The 15,747-nt window shown below is 45.0% G+C and overlaps 1 long non-coding RNA gene across 1 annotated transcript in view; it reads left to right on the plus strand.

The window, feature by feature from the left end:
* The first annotated feature begins 2,603 nt into the window (after positions 1–2,603).
* LOC135372198 (uncharacterized) overlaps positions 2,604–15,747 on the plus strand; it is a 31,531-nt gene continuing 18,387 nt past the window's right edge. The window contains exons 1-2 of the long non-coding RNA XR_010415873.1: positions 2,604–2,699; positions 5,837–5,955. This is a non-coding gene — a long non-coding RNA (uncharacterized LOC135372198). The remainder of the gene's footprint in view (positions 2,700–5,836; positions 5,956–15,747) is intronic.

Here is a 15,747-nt window from a genome sequence, read left to right on the forward strand (position 1 = left end):
AATGCCTGTCCAGTAAAATAATTGGAAGCGACCTTTCGTTGAGCTTTTGCTGGATGTTTAGTCATTTGAGTATAGCCGGAAATGAACTAGCTGACAAAACTGCTCTTGCAGCCCACTCGATTGACATAACCCCATTTGATATTCCTTGTCAGGATGGTCTTGAGGGCAAGAATAAAAAACATATGGCAACAGCACTGGCATGAACGAAACATGAACAAACTAATTTAAAACAACATAGGGAAGTCTACACCGAAGGTCACCAATCTCTTACACGAGGTTATTTTATGCTGACTTCGGCTTGGATACACGAATATCAGCCACGGGTTTTTGCTGCGCAGGGAGAAGCATGTGGGGAGTTCAGGGTTCACCCTGTTTTATTGCTGGGTTTTTAAGTTCTTTGTAAACAACGCCTTCTGACGTGTGTGAATTTTTATGACTACTTTACATAATGCGCAGGTTATAGCGTAATCGACTATCTCTAATTTGCTACAGTTACATTTTCCATCACCGTTTTGGTGCATGACGGCCTGAGTACCTGGTGCGCCATTAAAACCTGGATCATCATTACGTGACTGCTGTACTCAAAAAGGTCAGAAAGCCTTGGATTACATGTCCCTTGTCCAAACGAATTAAGCAAAAAGAAAAACGAAAAAGGAGGAGCTGTTTGAAAGATGTTTGAAAAGTCGCGCGATAGAAATGATCTGGCTGAATTTAAAAAGAATACCTATATTACCTTCTGACATTAGGAAAGGTAAACAAGTTTACTGTATTAAGTGTTTCCACACCGCCCAGGGGAACCCTGCAAAAGTGGTCCAATAGTAAAGAGCTTGCGTTCGGAGCAGTAGATAAACCAGTTCCTTCTGAAATGAGTATAAACTGGAAGATATACAAGGGGAAACAATTAGCTGATGTAATGAATGACCATTTCACCAATGTCGTAGCTTTTGCTGAAGGAGAAAATGCTTGACTTCCCACATCCTCCCATGAGTTCTATTCAGTCAGATTCCGTTTTTCTATCAACAGCATATTGCATCAAACATTAAATTGTTATTTTAAAAAATACGGTATTACGGTATACGTGGCACGGCTGTAAAGCTTTTTCATAATTATCTCACCCTCAGGTCAGAATATGTCGGGCTACATGGCTATGATGAGACTCGGTTACGTGCAGTTAAGTACGGCGTCGGACAAGGCTCAATAATTTGTTCGATCCTAGTCCAACTTTACATCATACATTTACGAGCTCATGCCTTTTGCGCCTGCTTCCCTCATTTTCACGTATGTGAAATGACATAGAAACAAGTCCAAACCAACTCCTGTTTCCTCTCATTTTGAACAGTACACCTGACAGCCATGGCTGACGAAAGGTTTCATTGAAACGCAATGCAACGATAGGAATACTTAACGCGTATGGCAAGAAGAAGGAAAACGAAAAAGAAGACCATAGTGGGAAAAATTAACTAACTGTGTGACCGCCGAAGCGTCGCTCATAATCATATTTATCTTGCGACATAAAACCCACAATTGTACCTCTGTATGCAATAAGGGGATTGGTCCAAAAATCCCAAACCGAGAAAAGGGGCCTGATCTGAATGTGCGTCACATTGACACACATGCATTTCCCGTTTCTTACCCTCCTGTAGCGGGCCAATAAATTGCAATACGGTCGCAAATTTCCTTTGACAGGTACACACTGGTATGTAGATGTCACAATTGCAGCAAAAATACAAAAAAAAAACGGGATAAGTCGACTTATCCCTTTATTGCATACAGAGGTTCAATTAGTATTATCATTACTTCTGCCACGTATGGTATTATACCCGATCTCACCTCCAGTTTGAGACAAAACATGGCCGGTACCAAGTTTTAGCCTTGAAATATGGGAACCGCGTATATACAATAATATATGTAATAAATTGTATATATAACCTCGTGGTGGTGGTGAAAGGGCTCGCCGTTATCGACCTAACAGAGATGGGCAACGTCACGACTAACGCCCAGGGGTAATGTGCGTCCTGCACTCTTAGAAATGAACTTCACCGCATAGCACGGTTCTAGCCAACCATCATCTCGAAAGATATCGTTATCTGCCCTGATTTGCTGAAAACGGGAGGCGTACGCCATTTCTCTGACAATTATGAACAGCATAAGTGTCACAAAAAAGGCGTACGCCTACCGTTTTGAACAAATCGGGGCACATAGCGATATCATTCGAGATGATGGTTGGCTAGGAGCGTGCTATGCGGTGACATTCATTTTTAAGAGTGTGGGTCGACTTCTAACGAAACTGGGCCGACGTACGTCTGACAGCGTCTGAGGAAAACCCAGGAAACCGCGTTTGCGTGCATGAGACGATAATCGAATCGAGTTATTGCATCCCTATCTCGACTAGTGGATTGGATGACAGTAGGAGAAGATATATCGTAATAACTCCATTCGATGCGTTTTTGTCGCGTCTGTGTAAACGCAGCTTATATTTTTGTCCCCGAGTCGAGTCTTATTTCGAGTCTTCTCTTGGCGTCTGTCTCCTTATTTGGCGTCCGTCTCTGATAACGTATCTATGGAAGGCGAACTTTGGATGCTGCAACATGTCAACAGACGGAGAGAAGGAAGGCGTCACCTCTTCCCGTCTTATCAGAAACTGCGCGAAACTGCAGTTGTCCTTCCAGGTGCACACGGGTCAGACTGCCTGCCTTATGGTATGGAATTATATAATATTATTTGAAGCATTGTTTCTTAGTTTGTTCATTCGCGTTTGTACCCCCACATCACAGGGCGGATACCAAAGCCAACGATTCGTACGGCAACAAACGACCATTCGCACAGGAGCATTCGGTTGGTTCTCGAAGGGGCGGCATTTTATCTTACCGTGCCGAATGGCGTGCGACCACGACTCCCGTCAATTATGTACTCAAATGCCAGAACTAATATTCTGCGAGAATGATTCCCAAGATATGTGGTTGTCGGAATTAGTTTGTTGGGAGGGGTGCAGGCCGCCGTTACGAAGCGTTACGAAAACGTTATATCTCTAAGAGTTCGTCCGGGTCACTTAAAAACGAAAATAAATTAGACGCTCTTCAAATGGCAGCTAGTTTTACACTCAGAATTCAAGAGGGTTGTGAGGCACCTGCCTCAATTGAGCTCTATGATATGACGTCTCGATGATCTTCTCTATTGTGGTTAAAAAGGAGTACTATCTTTCAAACAACATGAGTAGCTACACTTGCGCGTGTATTGCTGAAATCCGTTATAGTAAGGGTGCCGAACCCATTCGTGTCCGCGGGCCATGGAGGAACCGCATACGGCACCCAAGCAGCACCATGTACTGAAAGTCGAGTGCAACAGGGCTGGACGGTATGTGTCTTATCAATGTACTCTAGTTTCACGAGTCTGTTCAAGGCCTTTCACGTACCCGTCCACCCCTATTGCAGTCGACTTTCAATACATTATGCTGCTTGGGGGGTTTTTGGGGTAGCCTACTTCTGATACTGATGACACAACACAAAACTTAAAACAACGCGTATTACTTAGCGTTGCTCAATCCGAGAGAGCAATCCTGTTTATTTCCTGCGTCACAAGGAATCTTGGCACCTCTTGTTTTTAAGTATTGCGTAAACATCGTCTGAAAGTGATTCATTGCAATCTTAAGGTTTGCGTTCAGGTGTTCGTTTTTTAGTTATGAGCGTATAACTTTAAGATACTCAGTTTCATCACAGAAAACGTCTGCTGGCAGAGGTATATTGAAACGATGTGGAACGCTGTCGACAACTACGACAATTGACGAATAAAAAGCCCCGTTTCAAGTCTCCTGCACTCGAGGAATCTTTGGTCGAATTCACTCGGGAGATCATCGAGCCTGCAACTGAACCGGTCCGTTTCTGGTTGCATTGAAGGCACACATTTTACAAATCGGCCATGTAGTTTGCTGAGAAATTTGGTAGGGATGTGATAATAATAATGTATGAAATAAAAATAAGACGCAGGGACAGCTATAGAGCGTCGTCAGCGAAGTTAACGAAAGCAACACAGAGACAGACAGTAACATATGATTAAAGGTTGAAAGTTGAACGTTCCCTGACTGTCCTTGTGTTACCTTTGTCGTCTTCGCTGTTGTCATATGCCAACCGGCTCCGCTGTTCTGTTACTTAGAGTCATCGGCTGTTATAGGTCAGTGGCAACAGTTTTTTTTATCACTAATTAACGTGATATAAACTGCACGAGTACAGAGCCTAACGATGACGCCACGACCATTCATGAAGCTTCGGTCTAATATGTATATTTCTTATTTTTTTGCTGAGGGGAGGCAACCCCAGGCGTGGGCCCACACTTCGGCGCCTGCGATATAGGCTGATGAATTGCTTGGATCCGTTCATGAGGACGGGGTGTCTGCTGTAGCGTCCTCTTATCTGGCTTGTTTTGTCTGCATAATAGGCAGTTTTAGCAAACCGTTGGTACGGTTATCGTGCCAATCGGAACCAATCGCAGTTGTGTGTGACTCAGAATCTTATCCACTCATTGGTTCCGGTTGATACGGTTGGACGCAAGCCATGTTATCAACGGTTTCCTAAAACTCTCTATTTTCTTGTGGCTTAGCTAAGTATAGGTTCACGGTTGTTCCTTTGATGCATTTTCTATGTGCCACTTTCTATATGTGTGAGGGGAGGGTAAGTTAACCATGAAGCCGGCCTTCTCCAGGTCGCTGATGAGGACAACTCTGCTCGGGAGAAAAAATGAGTTGGGTATAGATGCGTTGACGCTGTATTTGTATTTTTCTCTTCTTGCCTCTTTTTTGCTTATCAGTCGCTGTTCCTTACGGACACAAAGACACACGTTTGTAATACGTCGAGAGAAACGTCACATTACAACATCTGAAGCAAATGCATTAAAGACGATGCAAGCATTCAGGGGTTGACGGCAGCCTGCGAATAACGACTATAAAGGAAATACGCTGTGGGCACATCCATGTGCACAATCATTTTTATCGGTAGTGCCATAGTCCAGTTTAGCGATCGTGAAATGTCCTGCCTGTATGTTACCCCCTTCTCCCCCTACACACGCGCACACGAAAACCGCTCCCCTGCATGCACAAAGAGGAGCAGAAGATGCACAGATAAGACGACCGAGATAAAGCCTGGAGTTATGACAGACGTGCCTCTTGTTATTTCTGAGCAACTGGTAGCAACACGCGCGCGCGTAAGTCTAGCCACCCGTCTTATTCAAGGATGCCACAGCCCTCTCGACTTATAATATTGTGCATTTGCAACAACCGACACTTAGCATATCATAGAATACCATATCTAAACGGCTGAATTCCGCCTGCAAAACTGTGTAACCTCGACACCACACCCGATTCTACGAAACAGTACGTTCTTGTTGGGGAATGCTCTCTGGAATATTTTGTGAAACCGAACGCCAAATTGTAATGATAAATTACGATGCCTCTTAGTAATTCTATGCTGGCATTTATATTTTATTGTGAAAATCGTGTGGCTGTGCTACACCAAACACGCACACTGTATTATCTTTTGTTGACCCATTCTAGATAAGCCGTCCGGCGGTTTATGTGACTGCAAGGTGGTAGTCTCATAATCACACTGCCGTGATATCTCGTTCCAACGTTCCCGAGGTGCTTCTTCATGGCGCAGCCGTTTCTGCCCTCGAGCTATCTGCAGATTCGCTTTGTGGGCTCCTACAATAATACTTAGGGGGAGGCGACTGTGATGGTCTCCTACGCCACTTTATTAGGTTTCTCCTAGCGTTATGGTAGGGCATAGCTCTGCACATTGCGTTTGCGCAACTTTCTTACGTTTATTACGTTTCTTTTTATTTTGTTCAGGTCTGCTAACCCTAGCTATCTTGTACGCCTCGAACTCCGCCCAAAGACCGACGATGCTCAGCGGTTTTGACGGAGGGCCTCACTTTTTCTGACGTATCTTCGCATCAGGATGGACGTTCGTAAGTGATTCTGGATGTTTGTATACACGGAGGTGACAACGTGGAAGACGAAGGGTGTTCGGAAGTACTAGTGCATCGGAAGCAGCGAACGCAGGGAATTCGTTCACGGCTTTCGCGGCCCTTTCGTTTGTACTGTGCAGCCACTACCGTCCTCCGCTTCAAACACTGTTCTGTTTTATTTCATCTGTACTCAAGGTCCGCACGTAATATATATATAATACCATCGTGCAAAGACAACAGTTGCAAAAAATGTTGTATTGTCATTCAGTGACCTGAAAAGGTTTTGCCGCAGCGAATAGCACACGGCGTGCATCTACATATGTCCTTAACCTGTGCTACTGCTACCAAAACGTTGCTGCTTCTTCACCACACTGACTAAATAATACTAATCGTTCAAGTACATCCACAGAGTTATCTCTTGCCAAGTAGGTTACGAAAGGTTTAAAGCGTGGGACAATAGCCGTTGAGGTGTAATGTCCTTAAAAGTCATTGAGCATCCGGCTCTTACTCAAAGTACAAAAACTGTGTACATCAAGGTTGTGTGCCGGATCGGCACGTGAATACAGGGCGCACGCTGTCTGTGACCATTCAATGTATAACAGGTGGCTATGGGTGTTTGGGTGGTGATACTGAGAGTACATGCGTGAAATATATTATAAGTACTCATTTTTAAAGGCTATCCCACATACCTTAATATTGTCTCTACGACAGCCTGGGCAGTTTCGCGTGAACGAGGTTGTCGCAGCTTTTTTAGACGTGGTACTGCATCGTCTCCACTATGTGTATCAACTTCATCGTCATCATTGATTCCTTTTCCTGAATGGCTACCGGAACAATGCAATTGGTACGAGCTAACTTCGACCTTTGGTTCTTGGGCTGACGTCTCGTAATCCCATACCTTCAGATGGCATATTCCCAACGCCGGTGGGGTGCCTCCATTCTGACAATATACAGGTCGCCCTGGAGATGACGATAAATACTCCAGGGTGTTTCTGAAGTAACCCTCTGATAAGTCGCGGAGCATTCGCCCCAGCCGTTTCCGTTTGTTAATGATCGCCTGCCTGAGGGCCCTGCACTTGCAATACATACCGGTTTGCCGACGTGAAGTAAGTGGAAATGTGCTCTTCGTTGCATGTCGAGGCGTTTCTTCGATTGCTGCGTTAATCGCAGAGTCCCGACCGTTGAAGTATTCTTGCGTTAATAAGAATTCTCTCCTCCTTCGCCATGATAAGAGATGAAGTAAACAACAACTTTAATTCAGGATAATGGGTGGGGGAGTTTCATCACCGGGGAGCTTCGTGATTTACGCAATTCACGAAGCAAGTCAAGTAACGCCATGCTGACCGTTGCCGGAGATGTCTTCGAAAAATCTGTGCGTTCCTGGTCTTCCTGCTTTGATGCTTGCGAGTAAGCTTCCAATAACGTTTGCCTGAGGCGCTTCCGCATCACCATTCCTCTCCTTGAAGATCACGTCGCTCAGTGACATCAATACTTCCATAATTGCTGTCGACAATGTCAATGTTGGTAGTAGTCCAGATCATGCTGCTTGTCAGTGATGGCAGGAGCCCTACGAGAAGTTGTAGCAATAGTTCGAATGCCCCATGCCTCTTCCTTCATTGTTAATTGGGTCATTCCCCACAATAACCTCTCCATTGTTGACATCTCGGACCACGTTGTTGGAAACATCTTCGAAAGCGGCTACCTCCTCCATAACGACACATGTAGGAAGGGAGTTGCCTCAGGACAGAAGCCGCCGATATTTCGAACAGAGACTGTTCTTCTTCTGGGCCCAGAAGAAGAATAGCCCAGAAGAAGAAGCCCAGAAGAAGAACAGTCTCTGTTCGAAATATCGGCGGCTTCTGTCCTGAGGCAACTCCCTTCCTACATCTCTACCGGTTCGCTGGATTTCTACACATCTATAACGACACATGTGTTTTACAACAGGTATATGCCCAGAGTATATGCGGTATTGTAATTCTAAGCTTTCATTATCTCTCGTCCAATAACAATATTCCGCTATACGCGTTCAAGCATTTTGACGTTTTACTCTCTCTCTTTCGATAACAATGCTCTATTGCCTCCGTTTCAGTGTTTTGCCGTTTCATTGTCATACTTTTTTTTTTTCAATGCGCTATCTTACTATGCGCCTAACAACCACTATACCACCATCGTAGTGACCCTGTTGGTTTGATATACTGGGAACTTGTCTCGACCTTCGGTCCACCCCCATCTACACAGGCCACCACTTCCATATCTATTTTATCGAAATCTATTTAATAATCTTTATATTATAATCAAATTAATTGTCTTACGGATGAATTAAAAATAATCAACCAATTAAAAATGTAATCGGGAATGAATCAGTTTGATACCAAGGTGGCCGCAGTGGTCTGTGTAGATGAGCGTGGGCCACTTCCATTACGTACATTATGGCCATTCGGTACGTTCAGAATTGTCTCTGCATTTTCATGCGTTCAAGTTGGGCGCAATTTTTTTCGAAGTCGCTCTGTACCCTGTCTAGAAGTTGATGCACTTCCGCGTAGAGCCGACTCGGTTCCCCAGTGTATGTCGTAGTCACAGTGCTGTGTAGTCCTAGTGTATAAACGTCCTCTCGAGGATGGTTATACCGAACACAATGAACAATACTCTGGAAATGTCTGTTTACATTCTTTCCTGGTTCTCTGTTTACAACGGTACAGGGATGGAGTGACTAGGAAGGTATGTTAATTACGCCACGGCTTTCCATAAGCCGCATCTGTGCTTGGAACGGTCGTACTGGAAAAGTATTACGCAATACTACATAAGTCATTTTACCTAATGGTCCACAATTTGTCACATACCAGACACGGTGTCGGTAAGTGAGACCAGTGGGATACAAGAATGGCGACGGTTTCGCCTTAGGTTTATGGCCTAATGTCTCACTGGGTCTCACTTCCTGTCTTATTGCTAGGACATTATGCATGAAGGACATCATACAGTGAAGCATGTGAAATGCCGTATATGGTTTGATATACCCTGCGGCTGATCTGAAACTCTCTCTCTGCCTCTTTGAAACACGTAAAAGATAGACGCGCAGAGCAACCATTTACATGTAGATCTAGACGTGATATTCTTCACACAAGAACGAGGTAATAATGCAGACACAAAGGCTTCTCTGACTTGCAAACAAAGACCCTATTCCACAAAGACAAAGGACAAGGGCCTTACCTGTCTGGTCTCTACGGCCTTCATGTCACGCGCACGTTCACAGCACGTTCTATACGTCACGGTTTGTGCGGAAAATAATGACGATACGCTAGCGCGTGGCACATGGGGGCGCCGACGCGAGGGACGCGGATAATGGGTTCTTCTTCTTCTTAACACAACGCCTGGATTTTATTGTTGTCTAAGCGTGATTGAGAAAGTAGTCTCTTCACTACATGGCTCTGGGTGGTTTGTCACTTATGCAAACCAAGTGAAAATCAGGGTTGCACATTTGGTGTGTAAAGGTTGCGAATGACCTCTCAGTCCGGATCAGCCTTTGGCAATGATGAAGTTTTGTTCTCTGTAATACTTCGTTACTTTACCTAGTTCGACTCTGGCGTTCCGGGACACCGTACACTACGTTCCACTGATTCAAGTCTATCCAGTGGAAAGGGCTCCTGAACTTTTACGTCTACGTTGGTGGTCCTTCGGTAGCACTGTGTCTACAGAGTACCCTATATGAAGGACCCTATGTTTGACGTGTGGCGGCATTTCTGCTCTACCCCCATGGAAACAACGTGCAATTCCTTGACACATAACGTTTCTGAGTTATTTGGTGCCTTTGCTATCGCTTGCACGCTGAAAATTTTACGTCCTCCGAGGAATCTGGCATAGGCGAACGTAGCTCTTTTTGGCATCCTCCCGTTTGGCATTTCGCGGCACGTCAGCAGCGCATCTGCTGATCTTGTGAATCTTTCTGAAATTACTCAAATGTGTTCCACGACTTGAACCGCCCTCACTACCAGGCTGTTGGAACTGGGGAAGCTCGAGGACCATGTGGTGTGCTTAACGCCGGAGAGCTCCCAGAAGCCGCTAAAATCTTGCTATGTGGAATATGTACTGCAGACAGCTCCAAGGGTACTACGTGCTTGATGTGCGGCTCACCTTGCCTGCACCGGTTTGTCAGCACCCACTTCTTTCTTTGTTTGCAACCACTTCTCTCATGATGTCATGAAAAGAAAAAAAAAAGACGGTCCTGCCAGTGAAGTTCCTCTAACATCATCATTTCAAGTTTTAAGTAGGTTCATGACACTACTTTGTAGCTTGGCGCACTATAGCCTGAGTAGCTTTGTGCCAATAAAACTCAAATCATCATCATAACCATCATCATCATCATCTTAGCAGTTTGAGCTTCGTCCTCAATAAGAGGAGCCGTGCCGTACGTAACGGAGACTGGAGATACTCATACATGTACATGTCTTCGAGGACATGTGGGGAGTGGATGCGAGGGACACGCACGATGAGTTCTTCTTCTTTGATGTATGACATAACACAGCACTTGGATTTTATCGTTGTCTAGGCGTCATTGAGACATTATTCTCTTCACCACGTGGCTCTGTGTGGTTCCTGCCAATTATGCAAACCAAGTTAAAATCTAGGTTACACGTATGGTGAGTAAAAGTTCCGAACGACCTCGCAGTCCGGAACAGTCTTTCAGTTTTTGCCGATGATGAACTTTAGTTAGTTTTAGTTACTTTATGATGTGTCTCTTTGGTATGTAACAGTATGTACTGGAAGTCCTATGTCACGAAGCCAAAGAAATTGACTCTCCACCGTTCATATTCTGTGCATTTCAGTACTTCAGCATTCTCACCCCTCATACTGTCATATCCATGAAAGAGCGCCTGCGAAACTGACGTCTTCCCATTTCGGTATCGTCATATCTGCTTCAACTAGCAGTCTAAAGCCATACTGTTAGTATTGGAACCTGCAAAAGTAAAAGTTGAACATCTGCACCCAAAAGCTTTGCACTTGAACAATACATGACAGAGATGTGCCTCCGACGCCGTGTGGGAAACGCACATCACGAATGTGAAAGTGGTGATCCTATGGGTTATATCTTTATCCTCTTTACGAGCAAGTGTGGCGCTACTTGAGGAGACTGAAGATAGTCGTACGACCGCGCGTGATGCATATGGAACCTGGATGTGCGGAACACGGACGACCACTTCTTCTTTGCCGCATGGCCTAACGCAATGCTTGGTTTCTATTGGCTTCTAGACGTCATTGAGAGCGCCTCTTCTCCGCAATGTGGCTATGGGCAGCCCACGTCCGTTTGTGCAGCCAAAGTGAAAAGCAAGGTGGCAAATTTCGTGCGCTAAGGTTCCCAAGGAACTCTGAGTCCGCAGCGGTATTTCGGTTTTTGACTCCTCCGTAGATTTGCGATTCCGGTGCATATAATGAGAGCACTATTTTCCTTCTGTGTCCTTCGAGTCATATTTGTGATTTCAATCCAAAGGAGCAAACTACATGCATGGACGTGTGATGTTCTTCACAACTGCTCTGTGCACGTAAAGGTTCACCATCCAGTAGGGAACTAATAAAAAATATCGTGCTTTGCCTGTCTCAAAAACATAGTGCATCCGGCGAATGGAAACATACATAGTCCATGTATTCAGTTGCTCATGAATAAAGACTCCAACAAACACATCGCCTGGACTACACGGATCTAGCCGTACCGTTATTCTTTTGTACCAGCCCCACTCGCTTTCTAAAAAAAACAGTGATGGTGCTGCTTACAGAACCTCAGACCACTGACACATCGTTCTACCTGCAACGAAGCCCAACTATATTCCCCGGAACAGACACCTCGAGTGCCATATTTACATTCCAGATCCACATATTCTAACGAAAAGTAGTCCTTCTGGGTAGTACCCACCCAGTGATACAACGTCATGGGTAATGAGAGGGTAATTGAGAATTACTTTCTCCGAAAGTTGCTGCCGGTGGTTTCCCGGTATTTCTGTGAACCCAGGTTCACAGTTTGTCACAGAAGGTGGAACAGAAGGTGCCACAGGAGGTGGAAAGCAAGATGACATATTTCGTGTGTGAACATCATCAACAATGACATGAATATTGAGCGCAATGAGTAACGAGTATTAGTTCTTTGTAATCCTTCTTTACCTAATGCTTGCGTCTGTTCAGACACATAACGTCGTGGAAATAAAACTAGAACGCAGGCAAGCTGGCGTAAATTTATAAAAGATAAAGGTAACATTCCCTTGAGTTAGATGGGGGAAACAAGGAAAAACACGATGACGCGTAGTCCTGCGTACTTCTTCTGTTGTTACCTTATTCGACACAACATCATATACTAGAAACTTCCTCTCTCGAAATCAATCAAATGTCTGACTTCATTGCGATAACGATGTCTGTGGCAGTTAACTGCTAACTTAACTACTCCGATTAAGCGCATTTTGGAGCTAGGAATTCTTACTTTTTTGTATGTGTTTTACACGAGGCCAAATGACCCTGGAGAGGAATATGAGCCGTCCGTGCTGTTTTACCACAGGGAATGGTGAAAAGCGGTATCTGTCTACTGTATTTGAGAGCCCGTCATGCGCTGCGAATTCGTAGCGTTTCTGTAACTGAAATTGCGCCGTCATAACACGTCGCTAGGCAAACATATTTCGCGTGGGATTTTCTGACACTCTGCTTTACGAACTGGAAACCGTTTCTGAGCAGTGTCAAAATCTCTTGTTCTTCTTTTTCCACAAAAGTCACACTTGGGTTTTGTGCCCAACTTCGCGGATGCCTCGTTGAGTCCCTGAAACCCCAACCGAACATTATCAGCCACAGACGGGTGTGGCATCTGATCTGTGGTATCTCTGCATATGAGCAAAGGAGAACGAATTTACAGTATCGCATGGTGAGCTTACCGACTGGCTCCATCTTGCTTTACCGTGCAAGACACAGCAATACGTCAAATGCTTATGGTTTTTCGTCGTTCACAAACCATGTTGACAATGTGCAGACCCTTCCGGCTGTGGGCTTGCCCTTGCCCAGCTGCTTCGTTCTCCATGCGCTTGTGGTTTTGTTTATAGCCCGCCATGGTTTTCCGGATGTCGCATCTAGAATTTCAAGCGCTTCTCTCTCTTTCACTTCTTTGTGTTTTGTCTTCCCAACATAAATTTCTTCCCTTACGGGATCCTCTCCGCCAGACCAAGATTGTATTCGCAAGAATGCGCACAATACATTGGACGTCCCCACAAGCAAAATGAGACGGATTTCTCATATGCTAAATTATATAGCGTCTACTTTCCCCATAGTATTTTCTGGCGCTTTGGGGACATGCTGCTTGCTGTAAAAGTGCTCTAGCTTGTTAGACGTAGCCGAGTTCATGATCTTGATTGAAGCGGACGGTCAACAGCAGGAAATAGGAAAAACGTAGCTACCCAGATGGCAGAGTTTGCGCATATACAGCATGCTGTCGTAGTTCTAGTTCCAAGATCGTGAGTATCACTAGTATATTTTCAGGGGGAAGGGGGTGTCTTACGAAGGAAAAAGACAAAGTGAGAGTCTATCGAGGCCCTTATGCTCGAGTGAGGGCATATACTCCCAGGTGAACACCTACGTAGAAATATTTAGTCGTGTTTTCACCTCATTAAGTCTATTTGGCAAATTCTTGCCTGACGTCGTCTCATAGCCATTTCGGTCTGGCTTCGGTCATTACGGTGCCCTTTCTTTTGTTGCCCATAAAGTAGGCATGGATTTTAGGGTGAACCAGCGGGACTTCCTCTTCCTCGCTTTCTAGTCTGTGCTGCTATGCCTGAGAGGTCTTTTCTCTTTGTAACCTTCCACGAGGCCCGCTACCATCAACGTGATGATCGACAAAAGTGATGGAAGTGTTTGTGTGCTTCCTTCAGTAGTTATCTTTCGCGTCCCAAAATCTGCAGTATGCTGTCTCACCAACTAGCCCAACTTTCCGCGCTTGTGATGGAAGGTTCTGTTCCACGTGATCAGCTGCGTTCAGAATGGAGCGTTCCAAGGGACTATGCTAACATTGAGGTGGCATGTGTTGTACTTTTCTTGGTGCACTTATTTCCTTCGAAAAATTTCCCTCCGAGGACTTCGTATGTACACACCTATCTTCAAAGCTTGCCTTGATAGGAATTGTCATTATGCGGCATGCTGCAGCCGATGCACGTAATCTTAAGGCTGATTGGCTCAAGCTCTGTCCGTTCTAAACGCAGCCGTTGCGCTGCTCCTATAGAACGTGACAGCACTGATACATCTTTCTTCCTGCAATGAAGACCAGGTATTCACCCAAAATAGGCACCTGGAATCGAGAGCCTCATAACGCTCATTATACCTGCCTTCACTTTTAACTGTAGAACAAAGTCAAATCGTAAGGCCTAGCTCCTTGCATCGTCCTTGATAGTGTGTGTCCTTAACGTTCAGAACGTCTTGCGGAGTAGCACAGACGAGAGGCGGTACTGGAAAAATAATGCTTTGTAGACCACTGTGTGTACTAACTGTGATGGCTTTATAGGCTAGGCCATCATGTAGTTGCCTGCCGATGGTGTCGGACATGCACGCTATAGGGGTATGATCTCACATCTCAGTTTTAACACCACACCATAAAAAAGACGGTCCTGCTAGTTTATGCCTTGTCCTTTTTTAAGAGACTCGTGGCGCTGCTTGCACAGAACCAAATTATTTCTACAACTGCGTGCAGGGCGTGGTTGTGCGCAACACGTACCACGAGATTGTCTTTGACATAAGGCAGAATGCAAGACCCATTTTGGTGCTTGATTTACTTCCTGGTTGTGTTCTCAGTATCATTCCTAATGGTTATTTTCAACAATGGGGCTACGGGTTGTTTTCCGCCCAGCTGTTTCTGTAGACCACGTTACGTGCAAGGTGGCAGATTTCGTGCGCTAATGTTCCAAATGACGTCTGCGTCCGAAAATTGTTGATTGTGGTTCCAGTCTTTTGCTTTTGACTGCGTTGATAATTCGTCCTAAGCGGCATTTACATGGATGCGACGGAAGCGCATCGTATTCACTTATCGTACCGAATCCTCTCCCACTAGACCATAACAACAACCCCGGTGGAGAAGATAGGTGCGACAAGATGAAATAAATGCGTACTACAGGCTTCTGCGGCATCCATTAGGCTTGGCTCACAGATCGCGACTTAATGGTTTTGCACGTTCGGACGCGTAATGCCATGGATTTGCTTGACAGGGATCTGGTTTTTTTATAATCTGTAACCACGGCTGTGTTGAACATTGGTGGAAGTAACATATGCCACACTTTCTCTTCGGTTCTGTGTCTGTGTTACTCAAGATTGTTACTAGGGTGCGATATAACGTATGTACGTCCTAGTGTTTAATACTGATGCTCGCGGGATCTCCACCAAATATAGCTTTGAGTTTTCCGTATGCCCTGGGCTCTGTTTGGTTGTTCGTTAAACACGATTATTCTACGCATCCGGCAGCCTTGGAATAGGAAAGCAGAGTTTCTGCTGAAATTTCCTAACTGTCCCCCTTTCTTCATATTTCCACATTTCTATTTCAATAGATATGTGCCTCCTAGATGTGCGACGTTTAAATGAGACGCGGGCGCGGCGCCAATAAGAAAGTCCTGGCCAGCACTAGACGGTGGTACAATACAGAAGGAATTCTTCTTTGGACGGATATTTTCACGAATTTGCCCAAAGTGAATCAGGATGCAAATGATGACGTGTGGAACACGAACGACGAGATCTTCTTTGACATAAACCCGAATGCAAGATCTGTTGTTGGGTTTGATTTCTTGGTTGTGT

This window comes from Ornithodoros turicata, unplaced genomic scaffold (genome assembly GCF_037126465.1).
Source record: "Ornithodoros turicata isolate Travis unplaced genomic scaffold, ASM3712646v1 Chromosome13, whole genome shotgun sequence".
Classification (NCBI taxonomy): Eukaryota; Metazoa; Arthropoda; class Arachnida; order Ixodida; family Argasidae; genus Ornithodoros; species Ornithodoros turicata.